The 8,210-nt window shown below is 41.9% G+C and overlaps 1 protein-coding gene across 2 annotated transcripts in view; it reads left to right on the forward strand.

Annotated features, from left to right (window-relative positions):
* The first annotated feature begins 4,497 nt into the window (after window positions 1-4,497).
* Ercc6 (ERCC excision repair 6, chromatin remodeling factor) overlaps window positions 4,498-8,210 on the forward strand; it is an 82,592-nt gene continuing 78,879 nt past the window's right edge. The window contains exon 1 of one of the 2 annotated variants that reach the window (XM_048807480.1): window positions 4,498-4,624. The gene's annotated coding sequence lies outside the window, so the exon portion shown is untranslated. The remainder of the gene's footprint in view (window positions 4,625-8,210) is intronic. The other variant, XM_015498904.2, reaches the window with a different exon arrangement.

An 8,210-nucleotide genomic window follows, 5' to 3' on the forward strand; every position in this document is an offset into this window, starting at 1 on the left:
TGGGCACATTACAGAACATATATATTTACAAACAAATACGTCGGCACTGTCCGAGATCTTGATCCACTTTTGAGTTGAGTTTTGTGCATGGTGAGAGATAGGAGCTTAATTTCATTTTGCTATATTTAGATTTCCAGTTTTCTATTTGGAGAGGCTATCTTTTCTCTGATATATGTTTTTGGTGCCTTTGTCTGGTATTGAGATAACTGTATTTATGTGGGTTTGTCTCTATGTCCTCTATTATGTACCACTGATCTACAAGTCTATTTTGGTGCCAATACCATGCTGTTTTTGTTATTATTGCTCTGTAGTATAGTTTAAGGTCTGGTTTAGTGATGCCTCCTGCTTCACTCTTCTTGCTAAGAATTAATTTGGCTATTCTGAGTTTTTTATTTTTTTCCAGATGAATTTCATGATTGCTTTTTTTGCTTCTATGAGGAATGTCATTGGGATTTAGATTGAATTGCATTGAATCTGTATAGTGCTTTTGGTAGTTTGGTCATTGTGACAATATTAATTCTTCCTATTCAAGAACAAGGGAAATCTTTCCATCTTCTAAGGTCTTCTTTAATTTCTTTTTTTAGTGTTCTGTGGTTTTCATCATAGAGGTCTTTCACCTCTTTTGTTGATTCCAAAGTATTTTTCGAGGCTATTATAAATGGGGTAGTTTTCCTAGTTTCTCTTTCAAGGATTTGAAAGACTAATGTATAGAAATGCCTTTAATTTATGGATATTGATTTTATATCCTGCTACTTTGCTGAATTCATTTATTAGTTCTAGAAGTTTTATGGTGGCATTTTTTGGATCCTCTATGTATAGAATCATGTCGTTGGCAAATAGTGATAGTTGAAACTCTGGCTAGAGTTTCAAGAACTATGTTAAATAGGAGTGGTGAAAGAAGGTATCCTTGTCTTGTTATAGTTTTTAAAGGAATGCTTTCAATTTTTCTCCATTTAGAATGATGTTGGCCTTGGGCTTAGCATAAATAGCTTTTACAATGTTGAGGCATGTTCCTATTATATCTTATCTATATTGTTTCAGAGTTGGTGAGGCTGACAGCAGAATTTCCATATTCATATATCCTATTGGTAGGCTTCAGCTTGAGCTATTTGCAGTTTGGTCTTAAGTTCTTATCTCTTTCATGATGACTGTAGTCAGGAGAAAATATGTTCTCCAATGTTGTGGTTTTTGACAGATTTAGCAAAAGAGAGAATTTAGCATCTGGAAGCTGCTGTTAACTGAAAGAATTCTTTGAATATTTCTCTCTAAAAGTTTCTGGTGTCTTATTAAAGAGTTGTGGACCAACTGCACATTTTTGGACATTTTTTTATCTGGCTTATCCCATTTTGGTCCTTGGCATACTGTTTCCTTCCCACCTTTAACCCTGGGCATCTGGTTCTGAGTCATGAGCTCTTTTTAGCCATCTCATGGATTCCCAAGGGCGCTGCAGTTCCCTCAACCATCTAGCCAGTTCTTTGCAAGGAAATAAGACACCTGCCTATACAACCAGTTAATAAAGTCTAAAAATGGAATAAATGATGATCCACATAGGTAAGTGCTGCTAACTTCCAAACCATATAAGAATTCCCTACCTGAGGCTCAAAATGAAAGTCAGACATGTCTCATGAAATTGTGGGCTCAGCCTCCATGGCTCCACTGGCATGTTACTGGGGGGAGTGCTGAAGCTGGAATAAACCGTGGTGTGTGTGTGTGTGTGTGTGTGTGTGTGAGAGAGAAAGAGAGAGAGAGAGAGAGAGAGAGAGAGAGAGAATGTGCACATGCCTAGGGCAGAAACTAGGTTGAAGAATGCAATGAGACGGTGGGTGTCTGCACGTGCAGTGCTCTCCTTGGGGACAAGATATCCTTATGTATGCTGCTGGAAGTGGATGTGGGGCTACTGTGAGGCTCAGGTGATACTGACAGAGTCTGGAGTCTATTCCCCGTCAGCCTGGATACAGGTTCAATTAAGACCTCAAAGAGTGCCAACAGGGAGTGGTTTTGACAGAGCTTTTGTGGCACCCACACAATGATGCTTCCACTCAGTGGTGGGCATTGGAGGCTGACATCGTTCTCAAGATGTGAGAACAAACAGCAGATAGCAGCAAAGGAGGCCTGATCAGGAATGATCAAGAGACTGGGAAGGTATGAATAAAGAGTTGTCCTTAATATTCAGGTGAGCACAGAAATGATCAAATCTGACTTATCACAGCTCATTGGACCTTATTACTATTATCAGAGGAGGGAGGGCAGGAGAAACTTGGCTTAGACAAAGTATGTTGATCTTTTAATTAACTAAATACTAATCCATTTAAAAAGCTTTATTGAATTAATAGTGAATATTATTCTGCTTCTTCTAAAGTAAGAGGATACAAAAGAATAACTACAACTATGTGAGGAATGATGCATAGTTCCTGTTTGCTACTCCAGCTTCACTTTTCATTTTTCTCCACCCTACTCTGTGCCCTGGAGGCTGATCTCTAAAGTCAGGCATCAGCAGGCTCCTTAGCCCTCCAGCTTTCAGTTGGCTTTGACAATGGGAGACAACAGCATTGGAAATAATAGTGGAAATTGAGGTCATTCTGTATTTATTTCAAGAGGTCTTCTCCATTCTGCTATTCACTTCTGTCTGGGTCCTCCCACTTTTCCTCCAGGCCTATTTGCTAGGGCTGCTCTAACAAAATATTAAAGCCTGGCTGGTTTAAACAAGAGAAATTTACTTTCTCCTAATTCTGCAGGCTGCAAGTCTGAGATTAATATGTTGGCAGAGTTTTTTTTTTTTTTTTTTCCTGAGACCACTAACTTTGGCTTGTCGATAACTATCTTCTCTTTGTATTCTTAAATGCTCTTTCATTAATGCATGCCTCTGCGTTTAAATTTCTTATAATGGCAGCAGTCACAATAGATTAGGACCTACCCTAATGACCTCATTTAACTTAATTTCTTTAATAACCCTATATCCCCAAACAGTCACATTCTAAGGTACTGGGGGTTTGGATTTTAACATATGAATTCAGGGAGACACAATTTAGTCCATAACAAATGGGCAGAGCTCCTGGTCCTTACTAGCCCCAGGGTTATTTACTGTGCCATACAGTTTTCCTAAACCATGCCCACATTTTTATAAAAGTTATTAATGGTCAACTGCCCCATTTGTGGATACAATTTGTTTCTTCTGATTAATGCATAGGTCTCTAAAAATAGTCCGTGTTATGTGGGTAATCTCATTCTCAAAATTCTTGGGAACTGCTGGGTAAGAACTCTGCTTTCACTTTCAAGCACTAAAATTAATATCTACCAACTATACCTATTTTCGGGTGGCGGTGCTGCGGATTGAATCTGAGGCCTCTTGCATGGTAATCACTGCCTCTACCACTGAGCAATGTACACAGCCCCACTCAACATTTTACTTAAGAGACCACTAGAATTTTCCTTTTTAAAATACATTACAGTTTCATGTGGGATGACCAGAGTGGATATCTATCATTAACAGAAGTAATATGATGGTGTTACAGAGCATTATTAAGTCTCCTTCCCAACTCATTTTCCCATTGTCTAATTTTAGGCTTCAAAATGAGAAAGATACACTCTCTTAATCAGGCTTCAAATATCTGTTTGATAGATACTTCTGCTCCTAGAGGACTTTTGCTGCTGTGTCCTCTTCCAGTGCTGGCATTCCTGAGTTGAAAAGTTCCAGTTTGATATTCCCACCATTTCTTTCCTTGGGGGAAGTTCAGCTTCCTTCTTTTGTTCTGAACTAGCCTATGAGCGCATATCTTCTTTCTTTCTTTTTGTGGCCTGGAGATTACCCTACATCCCCATCCTCTTTATATTTTGAGAGAAGATCAGGCTAAATTTCTCAGGCTGGCCTAGAACTTGCGGTCCTCCAGCATTCCATGGTCAACTTTTTCCTCGAATGCTCCAAGCTAAAATTATTATCTGGTTTAAAATCTTCCCTACCACTAAGATCTAAGGACAGATACATAATGATTGACTGAAAGTAATAAGAAATTTATGCAGGTTCATATGGGTTGCCTGCACTGCTCATTGCCTTAAGGCATAGGGAAGAACAGAGATAAGACCTTTCCCAATTCTTCAGGAGGTCGGAGGTGCCAGAGAATAAGAGAGGTAACAATTCCATTGGTCAAGGCGATTTACCAGGGAGGCACTCAATTGGAGCTGGCTTGCTTCCACCAGCTTACTTTCTCTTTAGGGTTCACGGTTAAGTAGCTATATTTACATTTAAATGGCCAATTGCATATCCCTCTCTCCCTTAGAAACAACTTTTAATTCTTATAACCGCTTTACTAATGAGTTGTTTTTTTTTTTTAAACCAGGGGTGATACACTGTTCTCTAGCCACCCAATTAGCCAGTGGCCCAGGTGATAGTAACACCACCCTGCCCCGAGGTAGTAAGACCAGACAGTCCGCTTCCTTCAGACCACGTGGCCTAATCGGTGCTTCCAAAGCAGGTTGGCAGGCCAGCGCGTGCGCCGTCACCCACGCCGCGATGTTGGGGGCGGGATTTACGGCGGGCGGAGGGCGCATGCGTTACAGCCGATTGGACTGTGTTCCGTGGTGGCAGCGGCTTTTCGCTTTACGTGTGTTGCAGTTACGTGGCACTGGGGTGAGTGGCGACCAGGTTTACTGTCGGGTGGCGGGTGACTGGTGCCGGCTCGGGCTTTTCCAGCGGCCACGTCCCGCGCCTTTGGCTTCTGGCCGCGGCGATGGAGCCTAAAGGTACGGGCGGCCGCGAACCGGTCCTCTGCCCGGGCGCGCGCTTTCTGGTAGGCTAGCCTGCGACCGGAAGTGACGCAGCGGCGCGCGCTCTTCTGGGGTTGCCCTGTTCTGGGGCGTGGAGCTGGTAGCTAGCGTCCTGTCGCGGGTCTTGGCTCCCGGCGGGGCGGGCTAGCGACCGTGCATCTACTTCACCGAATCTTTTGAGGCCCCGCGCCCTGTTTGTTCTCTATTAAAATACTAGAGTTGTTCGAGAGGGTGTGGTGCAGGTCTGGAGTCTTCTGCGTTGCTGTACTCAAGTTGGAGTAGGGGAAGTAGGATTGAGCAGTCCGCTTGTATATGCCGTAACCTGGTTTTCTTCACAGCGACCATCTTCACAGCTGTCACCCTGTTCCAAGCTGTCGTCATTTTCCCTTCTGAACATCTCCCAGTTTCTTCTCATTGCACTTTCTCCAATCTATTATCCCTTCAGTAGCCTAACTGGTTTTTAAATCGGGTCACAGTGTCATCACTGCTTACAACTCTTCGAAGCCATTCCATTGCACTTGGAGTAAACTCCAAACTCAGCTTTCCCAGACCTTGTGTGACCTGACTCTTCTTGCCCGCCTCTTCACAGAGTTGTGCGTATGTACAAACAACCCTCCACACCAGGATTCAGCTCACCCCTGGCCACAGAATCCCCTAGTGCTCAAGGGAGAGGACACTGAAGGTAATGTTTTCCCAGATAATTAAGGCTTGCAGTGTGTTAGGAAATGGATGAATGGAGTTCTGATAATTTCTGTTTAACTCAAAATTGGAGATAAAAAAATCCTCAATGTTGCCGTGGCATACGCCTGTTATCCCAGAAGCTGGAAAGGTTTAGGCAGAAGGATGGCGAGTTCAAAGCCAGCCTCAGCCCAGGTGGCGAGGTGCTAAAGCAACCCACTGAGACTCTGTCTCTAAATAAAAAATATAAAAATAGGGCTGGGGATGTAGCCCAGTGGTTGAGTGCCCCTGAGTTCAATTCCTATCAAACAAAACAGGCTATATGAAAACCAGCCCAAAATAGAGCATTGTAATGTAAACCAGTCTGTGNCAAAAAAAAAAAAAAAAAAAAAATCATTGTTTTAGTCTTCTTTCATTTTCCCAAATTTACCAGCTCTTCCTGGCATTAGCAGCTACACATGTTGTCTCTTTGCAAGATGTTCACTCTACTTTTGGTCTGAGTAAATCCTGTTCATCCTTCAGATACTGGCTTTATCAGATAGGCCTCATTGACCTTACTCCTACCTCCACAATGTCAGGTTTCTCTTATTTTTTTTTCCTAAAGAGCTCTGTATTCTCTTCTTATGGTAGTTACCATGATTGCATTTGTATATCCCTGTCTCTATATAGACATACTTTTTAAGATCTTTCCCAAGAGACTAAACTCTGTAGGGAAAGGAATTAGTTTGCCTAGCACATTTTTTGGTGTAATTGACTCTCAATTATTTGTTGAACTAATGATTTATTTCACTTCTGAAACTCTTCGTTAGCTTTCTTTTTTTTGGGGGGGGGCGGTTAATCCAGGGGTGCTTTACCACTAAGGTACCTCCCCAGTCCTTTTTATTTCTTTATTTTGAAACGGGTTTTTGCTAAGTTGTTGAGGCTGAGCTCAATCGATCCTCCTGTTGAAGCTTCCTGAGTCTCTGATATTAGTTGTGTGCCACCAGGCCTGGCTTTAACTTTCTGATGAAAACCTTCTGGTTTCCTACCATGACCAGATGCTAGGTGCATTTTCCACCTCTCTATCCCATTTCCAGTCCAATCCCTTTCTGGCTTTTTTTTTTTTTTTTTTTTGTAAATAAACCTTCCAAGTATGATTCATAACCTGTTGTATTACCTGCTTTTCTCAACATCAACTTCAGGAACCTTTTGTTCTACCACTTCTACTTTGAAAATCCCCCATAGTGAAAGTTTCCCCAAGGAACTACTCATTGCTAGAGAAGGAAATTATACAGTGTTAGGAAGTGTTGGCAGTTCTTGGTTTTGGGGAGCCAACAGCAGGTACCCTTAGTATTCATTCTGCATTAGCCCTCTTGTGTTTTTAAATAGACGTTTGTTCCAGAATTCTGTTCTTCTCCATCCCCCATCCCAACTTTGTCCCCTGACCCAGGAAGTGCCCAGATGTCCTATCTGATGGGATATTTTTTCTGTGGTCCACTTCAGCTTCTTTCTGTATCTACAGATAGGTACATCAGGAGTTATTCTTTTGCCAGAATCAGAGAAATAGGCATCCTTCTTTCTGTTCGTTTACACCCTGGACCTTCTGCTGCTGCACAGCTTTCTGGTTAGGTCGTCTCTATATCTCTTTCAGTCATTACATTTTCTCATTTTTCTTGCCCTCATTTTTCTTTCCCCACTTGCCAATAGATCTCTTATTACTTTATCATTCCATCTACTTCTCTCCCATAACCAACCTCCTTAATTAAAGGAATAGTCCACTCCCTTATAGGGTGCTCATCTTCTGCTGACTTCATAAACCACTACAGTCTGGATTTTGTCTCCATTGCTCCATTGAATCTTCTTTTACTAGATAACCCAGTGACCCAATCATGTCCAAATTCACCAGACCTTTTCTTGATTTCCTTATGTGAATATGCCCTGTCATTTTCTACTTTTAACCATTCCTCTTACCCTTTTTTAAATTATTAGTTGTTTCCCCAAAATTTCTTTATTTTAAATCTTGTCTTTGCACTACAATACTATTAATATTTTTGGTTGAATTGACTTTTTTTTTTTTTTTTAACTTAAAAAATAAATCTGGCCTGGGAAGTAGCTCAGGCGTATGGCACTCACCTAACATGCTTGAGACCCTGGGTTCAATCCCAAGGATTGGGAAATAAACAAACAAAAAGCCCCCCCCCCCCAAAAAAAAAAAAAAAAAAACACCTCTTGCATGCAGATAAGAAAAATTAAAACAGAAGTGTTTCTTATTTAGAGGCTCTTAGAAAAGCTCTGAACAAGAATCCTGCCCCTTCTGTTGCAAAGGGAGGCCAAGCTCAGCCTTTCTGTAAAAGATAAACAGAAGGCCTCAGAAGGGAGTAAGTTTCTCCCTCTAATGCTGGGAATTGAACCCAGGGGCGCTGAACCACTGAGCTACATTTCCATCCCTTTTCACTTTTTATTTTGAGGCAGAGTCTTGATAAATTGCTGAGGCTGGCTTTGAACTTGTGATCCTCCTGCCTCAGCCTCCCAAGTTGCTGGGATTATAAGTGTGCACCATTGTACCCCGAAACTTTCATCTTTTCAGTGTTAGCTTCTTTTTACTCTCTAAAATGATGACCTCTGGCACTTGTTAGAGCCTTGAAAACTCTGGGGCTGCTTGCTCTGCTGGTGTGTCCATATTCTTTCTAGAACTTTCCCTTGAGCTCAGATTTGCATCTTGACTGCATTCTGTACCACTATGGTGACTTCTGAGCTCCTTGCCAGCTCCCCCTGCCCCCCCCCCCCCCCCC

Source organism: Marmota marmota, unplaced genomic scaffold (genome assembly GCF_001458135.2).
Source record: "Marmota marmota marmota unplaced genomic scaffold, marMar, whole genome shotgun sequence".
In the NCBI taxonomy this organism is placed as follows: domain Eukaryota; kingdom Metazoa; phylum Chordata; class Mammalia; order Rodentia; family Sciuridae; genus Marmota; species Marmota marmota.